Here is a 21,481-nt window from a genome sequence, read left to right as displayed (position 1 = left end):
AACTGAATGAGTTAAGTTTGTTTCACTTGACAAATGAATAATGGTTGTTTCATTGCTTGAACGATTGAAGTTTCTATTTAAAACATGAATGAATGCACTCTGTTTCATTGAATGAGTGTGTTACGTTCAAGAGAATGAATGAAGGAGTAACTTTTCGTCATTGAATCTAGGCGTGAAGTTTGAGTCAATGAATGAATGAATGCCGTTGGATCCATTGAATGAGTGCATTCAGGTAAAGAATTTGATTGAGTGAAAGAAGCTGTATTCATTGAATTATCAGGTGCAGTTGGTATCATTGGTATCAATAAGCTGTACTTATTGAATTCACACCTCCAGTTCCTTTCATTGAATTAGTAAGTTCAGTTTGATACATTGAAAGAATAATGGCAGCTGGATTCTTTAAATGAATGTGGTAAGTCTGTTTCATTGAATCAATGAATTCACGATTGAAGTTTCATTGAATGAATGAATGAACGTGGTTTGTTTCAGCAAATGAGTGTGTTAAGATCGAGAAATTCGATGAATGAGAGAAGCATTATCAGGTGCAGTTGGTATCATTGAATCAGACAGTACAGTTGGTTTCATTGAAGGAATGAATGGAGTTAGATTCATTAACTTATTGCGTTAAGATTGTTACATTCGATAATTGATTAACAGTTGTTTCATTGCTTGTACGATTGAAGTTTATATCAATGAATGAATACAATCTGTTTCATTGAATGACTGCGTTACGTTCCAGAGAATGAATGAATGAGTAACGTTTCATTTATTGAATGTAGGGTTGAAGTTTGATTCAATGAATGAATGATTGCCCTTGGTTAGATTGAATGAGTGCTGTAAGATCAAGAAATTGAATGAGTGAGAGAAGCTCTGCACATTGAATGAACAGATGCATTTGGATTCATTGAATCGGTGAGTTTGAGTCAGTGAAATAATGAAATGCAGTTGGATTCATTCCATGATTGTGTTAAGTGTGTTTGACTGAATCAATGAATAACGTTTCATTCATTGAAGTTGCGGTTGAAGTTTGATGAAATGAAGGAATGAATGCAGTTTGTTTCATTGAATGAGTGAGTTAAGGTTTAGAAAGTGAATGAACGACAGAAGCTGTACTTATTGAATTGCTGTCTGCTGTACTTATTAACCTGTACTTAAGGAACCTTGAGTTTCTTTTATTGAATTAGTAAGTGCAGTATGATACATTGAAAGAATTACATCAGTGGGATTCTTTAAATGAATGTGGTCAGTCTGTTTCATTGAATCCATGAATTCTGATTTGTTTATTGAATGGACGATTGAAGTTTGATTGAATGAATGAATGAACGTGGTTTGTTTCAGCAAATGAGTGTGTTAAGATCGAGAAATTCGACGAATGAGAGAAGCTCTATACATTGCATTATCAGGTGCAGTTGGTATCATTGAATCGGAAAGTGCAGTTGCTTTTATTGAAAGAATGAATGCAGTTAGATTCATCAACTGAATGAGTTAAGTTTGTTTCACTTGACAAATGAATAATGGTTGTTTCATTGCTTGAACGATTGAAGTTTGTATTTAAAAAAATGGATGAATACACTCTGTTTCATTGAATGAGTGTCTTAAGTTCAAGAGAATGAATGAATGAGGAACCTTTTTTTCATTGAATCTAGGGGTGAAGTTTGATTCAATGAATGAATGAATGCCGTTGGATCTATTGAATGAGTGCATTAGGTTAAAGAATTTGATTGAGTGAAGAAGCTGTATTCATTGAATTATCAGGTGCAATTGGTATCATTGAATCGGCGAGTGTAGTTGTTTTCTTTGAAAGTTTGAATGCGGTTCGATTCATTAACTGAATGAGTGAATTTTGTTGCACTTGTTAAATTTATAACGGTTGTTTCATTGCTGCTACGATTCAAGTTTCTTTTAATGAATGAATGGATACAGTCTGTTTCATTGAATGAGTGTGTCAAGTTCAAGACAATGTACAGTGAGTAACGTTTCATTCATTGAATGTAGTGTCGAAGGTTGATGGTTGGTTGCCGTTGGTTCCATTGAATGAGTGCTTTAAGCTCAAGAAATTGAATGAGTGAGAGGAGCTCTACACATTGAATTAACAGATGCAATTTTATGCCTTGAATCGGTGGGTTTGATTCAATCAAAGAATGAAATGCAATTGTATTCATTACATGACTGTGTTAAGTAAGTTTCAGTGAATCATTGAATCATTGAAGTTGCGGTTGAAGTTTGATGCAATGAAGGAATGAATGCAGATTGTTTCTTTGAATGAGTGAGATAAGGTTTAGAAATTGAATGAACGACAGAAGCTGTACTTATTCACTTCACACCTTCAGTTCTTTTCATTGAATTAGTACGTGCAGTTTGATACATTGAAAGAATAACGGTAGTTGGATTCTTTAAATGAATGTGGTAAGTCTATTTCACTGAATCGATGAATACTGATTGGTTCATTGAATGGACGATTGAAGTTTGATTGAATGAATGAATGAACGTGGTTTGTTCCAGCAAATGAGTGTTTTAAGATCGAGAAATTCAATGAATGATAGAATCACTGTTCATTGAATTATCAGGTACCGTTGGGATCATTGAGTGCAGTTGGTTTTATTGAAAGAATGAATGCAGTTAATACATTAACAGAATGAGTTAAGTTTGTTTCACTCGGCAAATGAAGAATGGTTTTTTAATTGCTTGTACGTTGAAGCTTCTATTAAAAAATGAATGAATACACTCTGTTTAGGGGTGAAGTTTGATTCAATGAATGAATGAATGCCGTTGGATCCATTGAATGAGTGCATTAAGTTAAAGAATTTGATTGAGTGAAAGAAGCTGTATTCATTGAATTATCAGGTGCAGTTGGTATCATTGGTATCAATAAGCTGTATTTATTGAATTCACACCTCCAGTTCCTTTCATTGAATTAGTACGTTCAGTTTGATACATTGAAAGAATAACGGCAGCTGGATTCTTTAAATGAATGTGGTAAGTCTGTTTCATTGAATCAATGAATACTGATTGGTTCATTGAATGCACGATTGAAGTTTGATTGAATAAATGAATGAACGCCGTTTGTTTCAACAAATGAGTGTGTGCGGACCGAGAAATTCGATGAATGAGAGAAGCTCGAAACATTGCGTTATCAGGTGCAGTTGGTATCATTGAATCAGACAGTGCAGTTGGTTTCATTGAAGGAATGAATGGAGTTAGATTCATTAACTTATTGCGTTAAGATTGTTACATTCGATAATTGATTAACAGTTGTTTCATTGCTTGTACGATTGAAGTTTATATCAATGAATGAATACAGTCTGTTTCATTGAATGACTGCGTTAAGTTCCAGAGAATGAATGAATGAGTAACGTTTCATTTATTGAATGTAGGGTTGAAGTTTGATTCAATGAATGAATGATTGCCCTTGGTTAGATTGAATGAGTGCTGTAAGATCAAGAAATTGAATGAGTGAGAGAAGCTCTGCACATTGAATTAACAGATGCATTTGGATTCATTGAATTGGTGATTTTGATTCAGTGAAATAATGCAATGCAGTTGGATTCACTACATGATTTTGTTACGTGTGTTTGACTGAATCAATGAATAACACTGAAGTTGCTGTTGAAGTTTGATGCAATGAAGGAATGAATGCAGTTTGTTTCATTGAATGTGTGAGATAAGATGGAGAATTTGAATGAACGACAGAAGCTGTACTTATTGAATTCACACCTTCAGTTCCTTTCATTGAATTAGTAAGTGCAGTTTTGATACATTGAAAGAATGAGTGCTGTTGGATGCTTTAAATGAATGTGGGAAGTCTGTTTCATTGAATCAATGAATACTGCTTCGTTTATTGAATGTACGATTGAAGTTTGTTTCCACAAATGAGTGTGTTCAGACAAAGAAATTCGCTGAATGAGAGAAGCTCTATTGTCAGATGCAGTTGGTTTCATTGAATCGGAAAGTGCAGTTGCTTTTATTGAAAGAATGAATGCAGTTAGATTCATCAACTGAATGAGTTAAGTTTGTTTCACTTGACAAATGAATAATGGTTGTTTCATTGCTTGAACGATTGAAGTTTCTATTTAAAACATGAATGAATGCACTCTGTTTCATTGAATGAGTGTGTTACGTTCAAGAGAATGAATGAAGGAGTAACTTTTCGTCATTGAATCTAGGCGTGAAGTTTGAGTCAATGAATGAATGAATGCCGTTGGATCCATTGAATGAGTGCATTCAGGTAAAGAATTTGATTGAGTGAAAGAAGCTGTATTCATTGAATTATCAGGTGCAGTTGGTATCATTGGTATCAATAAGCTGTACTTATTGAATTCACACCTCCAGTTCCTTTCATTGAATTAGTAAGTTCAGTTTGATACATTGAAAGAATAATGGCAGCTGGATTCTTTAAATGAATGTGGTAAGTCTGTTTCATTGAATCAATGAATTCACGATTGAAGTTTCATTGAATGAATGAATGAACGTGGTTTGTTTCAGCAAATGAGTGTGTTAAGATCGAGAAATTCGATGAATGAGAGAAGCATTATCAGGTGCAGTTGGTATCATTGAATCAGACAGTGCAGTTGGTTTCATTGAAGGAATGAATGGAGTTAGATTCATTAACTTATTGCGTTAAGATTGTTACATTCGATAATTGATTAACAGTTGTTTCATTGCTTGTACGATTGAAGTTTATATCAATGAATGAATACCATCTGTTTCATTGAATGACTGCGTTACGTTCCAGAGAATGAATGAATGAGTAACGTTTCATTTATTGAATGTAGGGTTGAAGTTTGATTCAATGAATGAATAATTGCCCTTGGTTAGATTGAATGAGTGCTGTAAGATCAAGAAATTGAATGAGTGAGAGAAGCTCTGCACATTGAATTAACAGATGCATTTGGATTCATTGAATCGGTGAGTTTGATTCAGTGAAATAATGAAATGCAGTTGGATTCATTACATGATTGTGTTAAGTGTGTTTGACTGAATCAATGAATAACGTTTCATTCATTGAAGTTGCGGTTGAAGTTTGATGAAATGAAGGAATGAATGCAGTTTGTTTCATTGAATGAGTGAGTTAAGGTTTAGAAAGTGAATGAACGACAGAAGCTGTACTTATTGAATTGCTGTGTGCTGTACTTATTAACCTGTACTTAAGGAACCTTGAGTTTCTTTTATTGAATTAGTAAGTGCAGTATGATACATTGAAAGAATTACATCAGTGGGATTCTTTACATGAATGTGGTCAGTCTGTTTCATTGAATCCATGAATACTGATTTGTTTATTGAATGGACGATTGAAGTTTGATTGAATGAATGAATGAACGTGGTTTGTTTCAGCAATTGAGTGTGTTAAGATGGAGAAATTCAGTGAATGATAGAATCACTGTTCATTGAATTATCAGGTACCATTCGGATCATTGAGTGCAGTTGGTTTTATTGAAAGAATGAATGCAGTTAATACATTAACTGAATGAGTTAAGCTTGTTTCACTCGACAAATGAAGAAAGGTGTTTTAATTGCTTGTACGTTGAAGCTTCTGTTAAAAATGAATGAATACACTCTGTTTCATTGAATAAGTGTTTTAAGTTCAAGAGAATGAATGAATTAGTAAAGTTTCAATCATTGAAACTAGGGTTGAAGTTTGATTCAATGAATGAATAAATGCCGTTGGTTCCGTTGAATGAGGGCATTAAGATAAAGAATATGGTTGAGTGAGAGAAGCTCTATGCATTGAATTGATAGATGTAGTTGGATTCATTGAGTCAGTGAATTTGATTCAATGAAAGAATGAAATGCAGTTGGATTCATTACATGACTGTGTTAACAATGTTTCATTGAATCAATGCAAAACGTTTCTTTCATTGAAGTTGCGGTTGAAGTTTGATGCAATGAAAGAACGAATGCAGTTTGTTTCATTGAATGATTGAGTTAAGGTGGAGAAATTGAATGAAGGATAGACGCTGTACTCATTAAATTCAAGCAATCACTTGCTTTCATTGAATTAGTTAGTGCAGATTGATACATTGAAAGAATAACTGCAGTTGGATTCTTTAAATAAATGTTGGATGCTTTGAATCAATGCATACTGCTTCGTTTATCGAATGTACGATTGAAGTTTGATTGAATTAATGAATGAACGCCGTTTGATTCAGCAAATGAGTGTGTTAAGATCGAGAAATTCAATAATTGAGAGAAGCTCTGTTCATTGAATTATCAGGTACCGTTGGTATCATTGAATCGGAAAGTGCATTGCTTTTATTGAAAGAATGATTAGATTCAGTCAGATTCATCAACTGAATGAGTTAAGTTTGTTTCACTTGACAAATGAATAATGGTTGTGTCATTGCTTGAACGATTGAAGTTTGTATTTTAAAAAATGGATGAATACACTCTGTTTCATTGAATGAGTGTCTTACGTTCAAGAGAATGAATGAATGAGTAACATTTCATCATTGAATCTAGGGGTGAAGTTTGATTAAATGAATGAATGAATGCCTTTGGATCCATTCAATGAGTGTATTAAGATAAAGAATTTGATTGAGTGAAAGAAGCTGTATTCATTGAATTATCAGGTGCAATTGGTATCATTGAATCGGCGAGTGTAGTTGTTTTCATTGAAAGTTTGAATGCCGTTCGATTCATTAATTGAATGAGTGAAGTTTGTTGCACTTGTTAAATTTATAACGGTTGTTTCATTGCTGCTACGGTTAAAGTTTCTTTTAATAAATGAACGGATACAGTCTGTTTCATTGAATGAGTGTGTCAAGTTCAAGACAATGAACAGTGAGTAACGTTTCATTCATTGAATGTAGTGTCGAAGGTTGATGGTTGGTTGCCGTTGGTTCCATTGAATGAATGCTTTAAGCTCAAGAAATTGAATGAGTGAGAGGAGCTCTACACATTGAATTAACAGATGCAATTTTATGCCTTGAATCGGTGGGTTTGATTCAATCAAAGAATGAAATGCAATTGTATTCATTACATGACTGTGTTAAGTAAGTTTCAGTGAATCATTGAATAACGTTTCAATCATTGAAGTTGCGGTTGAAGTTTGATGCAATGAAGGAATGAATGCAGATTGTTTCTTTGAATGAGTGAGATAAGGTTTAGAAATTGAATGAACGACAGAAGCTGTACTTATTCAATTCACACCTTCTGTTCTTTTCATTGAATTAGTACGTGCAGTTTGATACATTGAAAGAATAACGGCAGTTGGATTCTTTAAATGAATGTGGTAAGTCTGTTTCACTGAATCGATGAATACAGATTGGTTCATTGAATGGACGATTGAAGTTTGATTGAATGAATGAATGAACGTGGTTTGTTCCAGCAAATGAGTGTGTTAAGATCGAGAAATTCAATGAATGATAGAATCACTGTTCATTGAATTATCAGGTACCGTTGGGATCATTGAGTGCAGTTGGTTTTATTGAAAGAATGCATTCAGTTAATACATTAACAGAATGAGTTCAGTTTGTTTCACTCGGCAAATGAAGAATGTTTTTTTAATTGCCTGTACGTTGAAGCTTCTATTAAAAAATGAATGAATACACTCTGTTTAGGGGTGAAGTTTGATTCAATGAATGAATGAATGCCGTTGGATCCATTGAACGAGTGCATTCAGGTAAAGGACTTGATTGAGTGAAAGAAGCTGTATTCATTGAATTATCAGCTGCAGTTGCTATCATTGGTATCAATAAGCTGTATTTATTGAATTCACACCTCCAGTTCCTTTCATTGAATTAGTACGTTCAGTTTGATACATTGAAAGAATAACGGCAGCTGGATTCTTTAAATGAATGTGGTAAGTCTGTTTCATTGAATCAATGAATACTGATTGGTTCATTGAATGCACGATTGAAGTTTGATTGAATGAATGAATGAACGCCGTTTGTTTCAACAAATGAGTGTGTGCGGACCGAGAAATTCGATGAATGAGAGAAGCTCGATACATTGCGTTATCAGGTGCAGTTGGTATCATTGAATCAGACAGTGCAGTTGGTTTCATTGAAGGAATGAATGGAGTTAGATTCATTAACTTATTGCGTTAAGATTGTTACATTCGATAATTGATTAACAGTTGTTTCATTGCTTGTACGATTGAAGTTTATATCAATGAATGAATACAATCTGTTTCATTGAATGACTGCGTTACGTTCCAGAGAATGAATGAATGAGTAACGTTTCATTTATTGAATGTAGGGTTGAAGTTTGATTCAATGAATGAATGATTGCCCTTGGTTAGATTGAATGAGTGCTGTAAGATCAAGAAATTGAATGAGTGAGAGAAGCTCTGCACATTGAATGAACAGATGCATTTGGATTCATTGAATCGGTGAGTTTGAGTCAGTGAAATAATGAAATGCAGTTGGATTCATTCCATGATTGTGTTAAGTGTGTTTGACTGAATCAATGAATAACGTTTCATTCATTGAGGTTGCGGTTGAAGTTTGATGAAATGAAGGAATGAATGCAGTTTGTTTCATTGAATGAGTGAGTTAAGGTTTAGAAAGTGAATGAACGACAGAGGCTGTACTTATTGAATTGCTGTGTGCTGTACTTATTAACCTGTACTTAAGGAACCTTGAGTTTCTTTTATTGAATTAGTAAGTGCAGTATGATACATTGAAAGAATTACATCAGTGGGATTCTTTAAATGAATGTGGTCAGTCTGTTTCATTGAATCCATGAATTCTGATTTGTTTATTGAATGGACGATTGAAGTTTGATTGAATGAATGAATGAACGTGGTTTGTTTCAGCAAATGAGTGTGTTAAGATCGAGAAATTCAATGAATGCTAGAATCACTGTTCATTGAATTATCAGGTACCGTTGGGATCATTGAGTACAATTGGTTTTATTGAAAGAATGAATGCAGTTAATACATTAACAGAATGAGTAAAGTTTGTTTCACTCGACAAATGAAGAATGGTTTTTTAATTGCTTGTACGTTGAAGCTTCTATTAAAAAATGAATGAATACACTCTGTATGGGGTGAAGTTTGATTCAATGAATGAATGAATGCCGTTGGATCCATTGAATGAGTGCATTAAGATAAAGAATTTGATTGAGTGAAAGAAGCTGTATTCATTGAATTATCAGGTGCAGTTGGTATCATTGGTATCAATAAGCTGAACTTGTTGAATTCACACCTCCAGTTCCTTTCATTGAATTAGTAAGTTCAGTTTGATACATTGAAAGGATAACGGCAGCTGGATTCTTTAAATGAATGTGGTAAGTCTGTTTCATTGAATCAATGAATACTGATTGGTTCATTGAATGCACGATTGAAGTTTGATTGAATGAATGAATGAACGCCGTTTGTTTCAACAAATGAGTGTGTTCAGACCGAGAAATCCGATGAATGAGAGAAGCTCGATACAGTGCAGTTGGTTTCATTGAAGGAATGAATGGAGTTAGATTCATTAACTTATTGCGTTAAGATTGTTACATTCGATAATTGATTAACAGTTGTTTCATTGCTTGTACGATTGAAGTTTATATCAATGAATGAATACAATCTGTTTCATTGAATGACTGCGTTACGTTCCAGAGAATGAATGAATGAGTAACGTTTCATTTATTGAATGTAGGGTTGAAGTTTGATTCAATGAATGAATAATTGCCCTTGGTTAGATTGAATGAGTGCTGTAAGATCAAGAAATTGAATGAGTGAGAGAAGCTCTGCACATTGAATTAACAGATGCATTTGGATTCATTGAATCGGTGAGTTTGATTCAGTGAAATAATGAAATGCAGTTGGATTCATTACATGATTGTGTTAAGTGTGTTTGACTGAATCAATGAATAACGTTTCATTCATTGAAGTTGCGGTTGAAGTTTGATGAAATGAAGGAATGAATGCAGTTTGTTTCATTGAATGAGTGAGTTAAGGTTTAGAAAGTGAATGAACGACAGAGGCTGTACTTATTGAATTGCTGTGTGCTGTACTTATTAACCTGTACTTAAGGAACCTTGAGTTTCTTTTATTGAATTAGTAAGTGCAGTATGATACATTGAAAGAATTGCATCAGTGGGATATTTTACATGAATGTGGTCAGTCTGTTTCATTGAATCCATGAATACTGATTTGTTTATTGAATGGACGATTGAAGTTTGATTGAATGAATGAATGAACGTGGTTTGTTTCAGCAATTGAGTGTGTTAAGATGGAGAATTTCAGTGAATGATAGAATCACTGTTCATTGAATTATCAGGTACCGTTGGGATCATTGAGTGCAGTTGGTTTTATTGAAAGAATGAATGCAGTTAATACATTAACAGAATGAGTTAAGTTTATTTCACTCGACAAATGAAGAAAGGTGTTTTAATTGCTTGTACGTTGAAGCTTCTATTAAAAATGAATGAATACACTCTGTTTCATTGAATAAGTGTTTTAAGTTCAAGAGAATGAATGAATTAGTAAAGTTTCAATCATTGAAACTAGGGTTGAAGTTTGATTCAATGAATCAATGAATGCCGTTGGTTCCGTTGAATGAGGGCATTAAGATAAAGAATATGGTTGAGTGAGAGAAGCTCTATGCATTGAATTGATAGATGTAGTTGGATTCATTGAGTCAGTGAATTTGATTCAATGAAAGAATGAAATGCAGTTGGATTCATTACATGACTGTGTTAACAATGTTTCATTGAATCAATGCAAAACGTTTCTTTCATTGAAGTTGCGGTTGAAGTTTGATGCAATGAAAGAACGAATGCAGTTTGTTTCATTGAATGATTGAGTTAAGGTGGAGAAATTGAATGAAGGATAGACGCTGGACTCATTAAATTCAAGCAATCACTTGCTTTTATTGAATTAGTTAGTGCAGATTGATACATTGAACGAATAACTGCAGTTGGATTCTTGAAATAAATGTTGGATGCTTTGAATCAATGCATACTGCTTCGTTTATCGAATGTACGATTGAAGTTTGATTGAATTAATGAATGAACGCCGTTTGATTCAGCAAATGAGTGTGTTAAGATCGAGAAATTCAATAATTGAGAGAAACTCTGTTCATTGAATTATCAGGTACCGTTGGTATCATTGAATCGGAAAGTGCAGTTGCTTTTATTGAAAGAATGATTAGATTCAGTCAGATTCATCAACTGAATGAGTTAAGTTTGTTTCACTTGACAAATGAATAATGGTTGTGTCATTGCTTGAACGATTGAAGTTTGTATTTTAAAAAATGGATGAATACACTCTGTTTCATTGAATGAGTGTCTTAACTTCAAGAGAATGAATGAATGAGTAACATTTCATCATTGAACCTAGGGGTGAAGTTTGATTAAATGAATGAATGAATGCCTTTGGATCCATTCAATGAGTGCATTAAGTTAAAGAATTTGATTGAGTGAAAGAAGCTGTATTCATTGAATTATCAGGTGCAATTGGAATCATTGAATCGGCGAGTGTAGTTGTTTTCTTTGAAAGTTTGAATGCGGTTCGATTCATTAATTGAATGAGTGAAGTTTGTTGCACTTGTTAAATTTATAACGGTTGTTTCATTGCTGCTACGGTTGAAGTTTCTTTTAATAAATGAATGGATACAGTCTGTTTCATTGAATGAGTGTGTCAAGTTCAAGACAATGAACAGTGAGTAACGTTTCATTCATTGAATGTAGTGTCGACGGTTGATGGTTGGTTGCCGTTGGTTCCATTGAATGAATGCTTTAAGCTCAAGAAATTGAATGAGTGAGAGGAGCTCTACACATTGAATTAACAGATGCAATTTTATGCCTTGATTCGGTGGGTTTGATTCAATCAAAGAATGAAATGCAATTGTATTCATTACATGACTGTGTTAAGTAAGTTTCAGTGAAGCATTGAATAACGTTTCAATCATTGAAGTTGCGGTTGAAGTTTGATGCAATGAAGGAATGAATGCAGATTGTTTCTTTGAATGAGTGAGATAAGGTTTAGAAATTGAATGAACGACAGAAGCTGTACTTATTCACTTCACACCTTCAGTTCCTTTCATTGAATTAGTACGTGCAGTTTGATACATTGAAAGAATAACGGCAGTTGGATTCTTTAGATGAATGTGGTAAGTCTGTTTCACTGAATCGATGAATACTGATTGGTTCATTGAAGTTTGATTGAATGAATGAATGAACGCCGTTTGTTTCAACAAATGAGTGTGTTCAGACCGAGAAATTCGATGAATGAGAGAAGATCTATATATTGCATTATCAGGTGCAGTTGGTATCATTGAATCGGACAGTGCAGTTGGTTTCATTGAAGGAATGAATGGAGTTAAATTCATTAACTTAATGCGATAAGGTTGTTTCATTCGATAAATGAATAACAGATGTTTCATTGCTTGTATGGTTGAAGTTTATATCAATAAATGAATACAGTCTGTTTCAGTGAATGAGTGTGTTAATTTCAAGACAATGACTATTGAGTAACGTTTCATTTATTGAATGTAGGGTTGAATTTTGATTCAATGAATGAATCATTGTTTAGATTGAATGAGTGCTGTAAGATCAAGAAGTTGAATGAGTGAGTGAAGCTCTGCACATTGAATTAACAGATGCATTTGGATTCATTGAATTGGTGATTTTGATTCAGTGAAATAATGCAATGCAGTTGGATTCATTACATGATTTTGTTACGTGTGTTTGACTGAATCAATGAATAACGTTTCATTCACTGAAGGTGCTGGTGAAGTTTGATGCAATGAAGGAATGAATGCAGTTTGTTTCATTGAATGTGTGTGATAAGATGGAGAATTTGAATGAACGACAGAAGCTGTACTTATTGAATTCACACCTTCAGTTCCTTTCATTGAATTAGTAAGTGCAGTTTTGATACATTGAAAGAATGAGTGCTGTTGGATGCTTTAAATGAATGTGGAAAGTCTGTTTCATTGAATCAATGAATACTGCTTCGTTTATTGAATGTACGATTGAAGTTGGTTTCCACAAGTGAGTGTGTTCAGACAAAGAAATTAGATGAAAGAGAGAAGCTCTATTTATTGCATTATCAGATGCAGTTGGTATCATTGAATAGGAAAGTGCAGTTGCTTTTATTGAAAGAATGAATGCAGTTAGATTCATCAACTGAATGAGTTAAGTTTGTTTCACTTGACAAATGAATAATGGTTGTTTCATTGCTTGAACGATTGAAGATTCTATTTAAAAAAATGGATGAATACACTCTGTTTCATTGAATGAGTGTCTTAAGTTCAAGAGAATGAATGAATGAGGAACCTTTTTTTCATTGAATCTAGGGGTGAAGTTTGATTCAATGAATGAATGAATGCCGTTGGATCTATTGAATGAGTGCATTAGGTTAAAGAATTTGATTGAGTGAAGAAGCTGTATTCATTGAATTATCAGGTGCAATTGGTATCATTGAATCGGCGAGTGTAGTTGTTTTCTTTGAAAGTTTGAATGCGGTTCGATTCATTAACTGAATGAGTGAATTTTGTTGCACTTGTTAAATTTATAACGGTTGTTTCATTGCTGCTACGATTCAAGTTTCTTTTAATGAATGAATGGATACAGTCTGTTTCATTGAATGAGTGTGTCAAGTTCAAGACAATGTACAGTGAGTAACGTTTCATTCATTGAATGTAGTGTCGAAGGTTGATGGTTGGTTGCCGTTGGTTCCATTGAATGAGTGCTTTAAGCTCAAGAAATTGAATGAGTGAGAGGAGCTCTACACATTGAATTAACAGATGCAATTTTATGCCTTGAATCGGTGGGTTTGATTCAATCAAAGAATGAAATGCAATTGTATTCATTACATGACTGTGTTAAGTAAGTTTCAGTGAATCATTGAATCATTGAAGTTGCGGTTGAAGTTTGATGCAATGAAGGAATGAATGCAGATTGTTTCTTTGAATGAGTGAGATAAGGTTTAGAAATTGAATGAACGACAGAAGCTGTACTTATTCACTTCACACCTTCAGTTCTTTTCATTGAATTAGTTCGTGCAGTTTGATACATTGAAAGAATAACGGTAGTTGGATTCTTTAAATGAATGTGGTAAGTCTATTTCACTGAATCGATGAATACTGATTGGTTCATTGAATGGACGATTGAAGTTTGATTAAATGAATGAATGAATGCCTTTGGATCCATTCAATGAGTGCATTAAGTTAAAGAATTTGATTGAGTGAAAGAAGCTGTATTCATTGAATTATCAGGTGCAATTGGTATCATTGAATCGGCGAGTGTAGTTGTTTTCTTTGAAAGTTTGAATGCGGTTCGATTCATTAATTGAATGAGTGAAGTTTGTTGCACTTGTTAAATTTATAACGGTTGTTTCATTGCTGCTACGGTTGAAGTTTCTTTTAATAAATGAATGGATACAGTCTGTTTCATTGAATGAGTGTGTCAAGTTCAAGACAATGAACAGTGAGTAACGTTTCATTCATTGAATGTAGTGTCGAAGGTTGATGGTTGGTTGCCGTTGGTTCCATTGAATGAGTGCTTTAAGCTCAAGAAATTGAATGAGTGAGAGGAGCTCTACACATTGAATTAACAGATGCAATTTTATGCCTTGAATCGGTGGGTTTGATTCAATCAAAGAATGAAATGCAATTGTATTCATTACATGACTGTGTTAAGTAAGTTTCAGTGAATCATTGAATAACGTTTCAATCATTGAAGTTGCGGTTGAAGTTTGATGCAATGAAGGAATGAATGCAGATTGTTTCTTTGAATGAGTGAGATAAGGTTTAGAAATTGAATGAACGACAGAAGCTGTACTTATTCAATTCACACCTTCAGTTCCTTTCATTGAATTAGTACGTGCAGTTCGATACATTGAAAGAATAACGGCAGTTGGATTCTTTAAATGAATGTGGTAAGTCTGTTTCACTGAATCGATGAATACTGATTGGTTCATTGAAGTTTGATTGAATGAATGAATGAACGCCGTTTGTTTCAACAAATGAGTGTGTTCAGACCGAGAAATTCGATGAATGAGAGAAGATCTATATATTGCATTATCAGGTGCAGTTGGTATCATTGAATCGGACAGTGCAGTTGGTTGCTTTGAAGGAATGAATGGAGTTAAATTCATTAACTTAATGCGATAAGGTTGTTTCATTCGATAAATGAATAACAGATGTTTCATTGCTTGTACGGTTGAAGTTTATATCAATAAATGAATACAGTCTGTTCAATTAAATGAGTGTGTTAATTTCAAGACAATGACTATTGAGTAACTTTTCATTTATTGAATGTAGGGTTGAATTTTGATTCAATGAATGAATCATTGTTTAGATTGAATGAGTGCTGTAAGATCAAGAAGTTGAATGAGTGAGTGAAGCTCTGCACATTGAATTAACAGATGCATTTGGATTCATTGAATTGGTGATTTTGATTCAGTGAAATAATGCAATGCAGTTGGATTCATTACATGATTTTGTTACGTGTGTTTGACTGAATCAATGAATAACGTTTCATTCACTGAAGGTGCTGGTGAAGTTTGATGCAATGAAGGAATGAATGCAGTTTGTTTCATTGAATGTGTGTGATAAGATGGAGAATTTGAATGAACGACAGAAGCTGTACTTATTGAATTCACACCTTCAGTTCCTTTCATTGAATTAGTAAGTGCAGTTTTGATACATTGAAAGAATGAGTGCTGTTGGATGCTTTAAATGAATGTGGAAAGTCTGTTTCATTGAATCAATGAATACTGCTTCGTTTATTGAATGTACGATTGAAGTTGGTTTCCACAAGTGAGTGTGTTCAGACAAAGAAATTAGATGAAAGAGAGATTCTCTATTTATTGCATTATCAGATGCAGTTGGTATCATTGAATCGGAAAGTGCAGTTGCTTTTATTGAAAGAATGAATGCAGTTAGATTCATCAACTGAATGAGTTAAGTTTGTTTCACTTGACAAATGAATAATGGTTGTTTCATTGCTTGAACGATTGAAGTTTCTATTTAAAAAAATGGATGAATACACTCTGTTTCATTGAATGAGTGTCTTAAGTTCAAGAGAATGAATGAATGAGGAACCTTTTTTTCATTGAATCTAGGGGTGAAGTATGATTCAATGAATGAATGAATGCCGTTGGATCTATTGAATGAGTGCATTAGGTTAAAGAATTTGATTGAGTGAAGAAGCTGTATTCATTGAATTATCAGGTGCAATTGGTATCATTGAATCGGCGAGTGTAGTTGTTTTCTTTGAAAGTTTGAATGCGGTTCGATTCATTAACTGAATGAGTGAATTTTGTTGCACTTGTTAAATTTATAACGGTTGTTTCATTGCTGCTACGATTCAAGTTTCTTTTAATGAATGAATGGATACAGTCTGTTTCATTGAATGAGTGTGTCAAGTTCAAGACAATGTACAGTGAGTAACGTTTCATTCATTGAATGTAGTGTCGAAGGTTGATGGTTGGTTGCCGTTGGTTCCATTGAATGAGTGCTTTAAGCTCAAGAAATTGAATGAGTGAGAGGAGCTCTACACATTGAATTAACAGATGCAATTTTATGCCTTGAATCGGTGGGTTTGATTCAATCAAAGAATGAAATGCAATTGTATTCATTACATGACTGTGTTAAGTAAGTTTCAGTGAATCATTGAATAACGTTTCAATCATTGAAGTTGCGGTTGAAGTTTGATGCAATGAAGGAATGAATGCAGATTGTTTCTTTGAATGAGTGAGATAAGGTTTAGAAATTGAATGAACGACAGAAGCTGTACTTATTCACTTCACACCTTCAGTTCTTTTCATTGAATTAGTACGTGCAGTTTGATACATTAAAAGAATAACGGTAGTTGGATTCTTTAAATGAATGTGGTAAGTCTATTTCACTGAATCGATGAATACTGATTGGTTCATTGAATGGACGATTGAAGTTTGATTGAATGAATGAATGAACGTGGTTTGTTCCAGCAAATGAGTGTTTTAAGATCGAGAAATTCAATGAATGATAGAATCACTGTTCATTGAATTATCAGGTACCGTTGGGATCATTGAGTGCAGTTGGTTTTATTGAAAGAATGAATGCAGTTAATACATTAACAGAATGAGTTAAGTTTGTTTCACTCGGCAAATGAAGAATGGTTTTTTAATTGCTTGTACGTTGAAGCTTCTATTAAAAAATGAATGAATACACTCTGTTTAGGGGTGAAGTTTGATTCAATGAATGAATGAATGCCGTTGGATCCATTGAATGAGTGCATTAAGTTAAAGAATTTGATTGAGTGAAAGAAGCTGTATTCATTGAATTATCAGGTGCAGTTGGTATCATTGGTATCAATAAGCTGTATTTATTGAATTCACACCTCCAGTTCCTTTCATTGAATTAGTACGTTCAGTTTGATACATTGAAAGAATAACGGCAGCTGGATTCTTTAAATGAATGTGGTAAGTCTGTTTCATTGAATCAATGAATACTGATTGGTTCATTGAATGCACGATTGAAGTTTGATTGAATAAATGAATGAACGCCGTTTGTTTCAACAAATGAGTGTGTGCGGACCGAGAAATTCGATGAATGAGAGAAGCTCGATACATTGCGTTATCAGGTGCAGTTGGTATCATTGAATCAGACAGTGCAGTTGGTTTCATTGAAGGAATGAATGGAGTTAGATTCATTAACTTATTGCGTTAAGATTGTTACATTCGATAATTGATTAACAGTTGTTTCATTGCTTGTACGATTGAAGTTTATATCAATGAATGAATACAGTCTGTTTCATTGAATGACTGCGTTAAGTTCCAGAGAATGAATGAATGAGTAACGTTTCATTTATTGAATGTAGGGTTGAAGTTTGATTCAATGAATGAATGATTGCCCTTGGTTAGATTGAATGAGTGCTGTAAGATCAAGAAATTGAATGAGTGAGAGAAGCTCTGCACATTGAATTAACAGATGCATTTGGATTCATTGAATTGGTGATTTTGATTCAGTGAAATAATGCAATGCAGTTGGATTCACTACATGATTTTGTTACGTGTGTTTGACTGAATCAATGAATAACACTGAAGTTGCTGTTGAAGTTTGATGCAATGAAGGAATGAATGCAGTTTGTTTCATTGAATGTGTGAGATAAGATGGAGAATTTGAATGAACGACAGAAGCTGTACTTATTGAATTCACACCTTCAGTTCCTTTCATTGAATTAGTAAGTGCAGTTTTGATACATTGAAAGAATGAGTGCTGTTGGATGCTTTAAATGAATGTGGGAAGTCTGTTTCATTGAATCAATGAATACTGCTTCGTTTATTGAATGTACGATTGAAGTTTGTTTCCACAAATGAGTGTGTTCAGACAAAGAAATTCGCTGAATGAGAGAAGCTCTATTGTCAGATGCAGTTGGTTTCATTGAATCGGAAAGTGCAGTTGCTTTTATTGAAAGAATGAATGCAGTTATATTCATCAACTGAATGAGTTAAGTTTGTTTCACTTGACAAATGAATAATGGTTGTTTCATTGCTTGAACGATTGAAGTTTCTATTTAAAACATGAATGAATGCACTCTGTTTCATTGAATGAGTGTGTTACGTTCAAGAGAATGAATGAAGGAGTAACTTTTCGTCATTGAATCTAGGCGTGAAGTTTGAGTCAATGAATGAATGAATTCCGTTGGATCCATTGAATGAGTGCATTCAGGTAAAGAATTTGATTGAGTGAAAGAAGCTGTATTCATTGAATCAATGAATTCACGATTGAAGTTTCATTGAATGAATGAATGAACGTGGTTTGTTTCAGCAAATGAGTGTGTTAAGATCGAGAAATTCGATGAATGAGAGAAGCATTATCAGGTGCAGTTGGTATCATTGAATCAGACAGTGCAGTTGGTTTCATTGAAGGAATGAATGGAGTTAGATTCATTAACTTATTGCGTTAAGATTTTTACATTTGATAATTGATTAACAGTTGTTTCATTGCTTGTACGATTGAAGTTTATATCAATGAATGAATACCATCTGTTTCATTGAATGACTGCGTTACGTTCCAGAGAATGAATGAATGAGTAACGTTTCATTTATTGAATGTAGGGTTGAAGTTTGATTCAATGAATGAATAATTGCCCTTGGTTAGATTGAATGAGTGCTGTAAGATCAAGAAATTGAATGAGTGAGAGAAGCTCTGCACATTGAAGTAACAGATGCATTTGGATTCATTGAATCGGTGAGTTTGATTCAGTGAAATAATGAAATGCAGTTGGATTCATTCCATGATTGTGTTAAGTGTGTTTGACTGAATCAATGAATAACGTTTCATTCATTGAAGTTGCGGTTGAAGTTTGATGAAATGAAGGAATGAATGCAGTTTGTTTCATTGAATGAGTGAGTTAAGGTTTAGAAAGTGAATGAACGACAGAAGCTGTACTTATTGAATTGCTGTCTGCTGTACTTATTAACCTGTACTTAAGGAACCTTGAGTTTCTTTTATTGAATTAGTAAGTGCAGTATGATACATTGAAAGAATTACATCAGTGGGATTCTTTACATGAATGTGGTCAGTCTGTTTCATTGAATCCATGAATACTGATTTGTTTATTGAATGGACGATTGAAGTTTGATTGAATGAATGAATGAACGTGGTTTGTTTCAGCAATTGAGTGTGTTAAGATGGAGAAATTCAGTGAATGATAGAATCACTGTTCATTGAATTATCAGGTACCATTCGGATCATTGAGTGCAGTTGGTTTTATTGAAAGAATGAATGCAGTTAATACATTAACTGAATGAGTTAAGCTTGTTTCACTCGACAAATGAAGAAAGGTGTTTTAATTGCTTGTACGTTGAAGCTTCTGTTAAAAATGAATGAATACACTCTGTTTCATTGAATAAGTGTTTTAAGTTCAAGAGAATGAATGAATTAGTAAAGTTTCAATCATTGAAACTAGGGTTGAAGTTTGATTCAATGAATGAATAAATGCCGTTGGTTCCGTTGAATGAGGGCATTAAGATAAAGAATATGGTTGAGTGAGAGAAGCTCTATGCATTGAATTGATAGATGTAGTTGGATTCATTGAGTCAGTGAATTTGATTCAATGAAAGAATGAAATGCAGTTGGATTCATTACATGACTGTGTTAACAATGTTTCATTGAATCAATGCAAAACGTTTCTTTCATTGAAGTTGCGGTTGAAGTTTGATGCAATGAAAGAACGAATGCAGTTTGTTTCATTGAATGATTGAGTTAAGGTGGAGAAATTGAATGAAGGATAGACGCTGTACTCATTAAATTCAAGCAATCACTTGCTTTCATTGAATTAGTTAGTGCAGATTGATACATTGAAAGAATAACTGCAGTTGGATTCTTTAAATAAATGTTGGATGCTTTGAATCAATGCATACTGCTTCGTTTATCGAATGTACGATTGAAGTTTGATTGAATTAATGAATGAACGCCGTTTGATTCAGCAAATGAGTGTGTTAAGATCGAGAAATTCAATAATTGAGAGAAGCTCTGTTCATTGAATTATCAGGTACCGTTGGTATCATTGAATCGGAAAGTGCAGTTGCTTTTATTGAAAGAATGATTAGATTCAGTCAGATTCATCAACTGAATGAGTTAAGCTTGTTTCACTTGACAAATGAATAATGGTTGTGTCATTGCTTGAACGATTGAAGTTTGTATTTTAAAAAATGGATGAATACACTCTGTTTCATTGAATGAGTGTCTTACGTTCAAGAGAATGAATGAATGAGTAACATTTCATCATTGAATCTAGGGGTGAAGTTTGATTAAATGAATGAATGAATGCCTTTGGATCCATTCAATGAGTGTATTAAGATAAAGAATTTGATTGAGTGAAAGAAGCTGTATTCATTGAATTATCAGGTGCAATTGGTATCATTGAATCGGCGAGTGTAGTTGTTTTCATTGAAAGTTTGAATGCCGTTCGATTCATTAATTGAATGAGTGAAGTTTGTTGCACTTGTTAAATTTATAACGGTTGTTTCATTGCTGCTACGGTTAAAGTTTCTTTTAATAAATGAACGGATACAGTCTGTTTCATTGAATGAGTGTGTCAAGTTCAAGACAATGAACAGTGAGTAACGTTTCATTCATTGAATGTAGTGTCGAAGGTTGATGGTTGGTTGCCGTTGGTTCCATTGAATGAATGCTTTAAGCTCAAGAAATTGAATGAGTGAGAGGAGCTCTACACATTGAATTAACAGATGCAATTTTATGCCTTGAATCGGTGGGTTTGATTCAATCAAAGAATGAAATGCAATTGTATTCATTACATGACTGTGTTAAGTAAGTTTCAGTGAATCATTGAATAACGTTTCAATCATTGAAGTTGCGGTTGAAGTTTGATGCAATGAAGGAATGAATGCAGATTGTTTCTTTGAATGAGTGAGATAAGGTTTAGAAATTGAATGAACGACAGAAGCTGTACTTATTCAATTCACACCTTCTGTTCTTTTCATTGAATTAGTACGTGCAGTTTGATACATTGAAAGAATAACGGCAGTTGGATTCTTTAAATGAATGTGGTAAGTCTGTTTCACTGAATCGATGAATACAGATTGGTTCAT

The sequence above is a fragment of the Chiloscyllium punctatum genome, chromosome 52 (genome assembly GCF_047496795.1).
Source record: "Chiloscyllium punctatum isolate Juve2018m chromosome 52, sChiPun1.3, whole genome shotgun sequence".
Lineage (NCBI taxonomy): Eukaryota > Metazoa > Chordata > Chondrichthyes > Orectolobiformes > Hemiscylliidae > Chiloscyllium > Chiloscyllium punctatum.
This window is presented reverse-complemented; position numbering follows the sequence as displayed.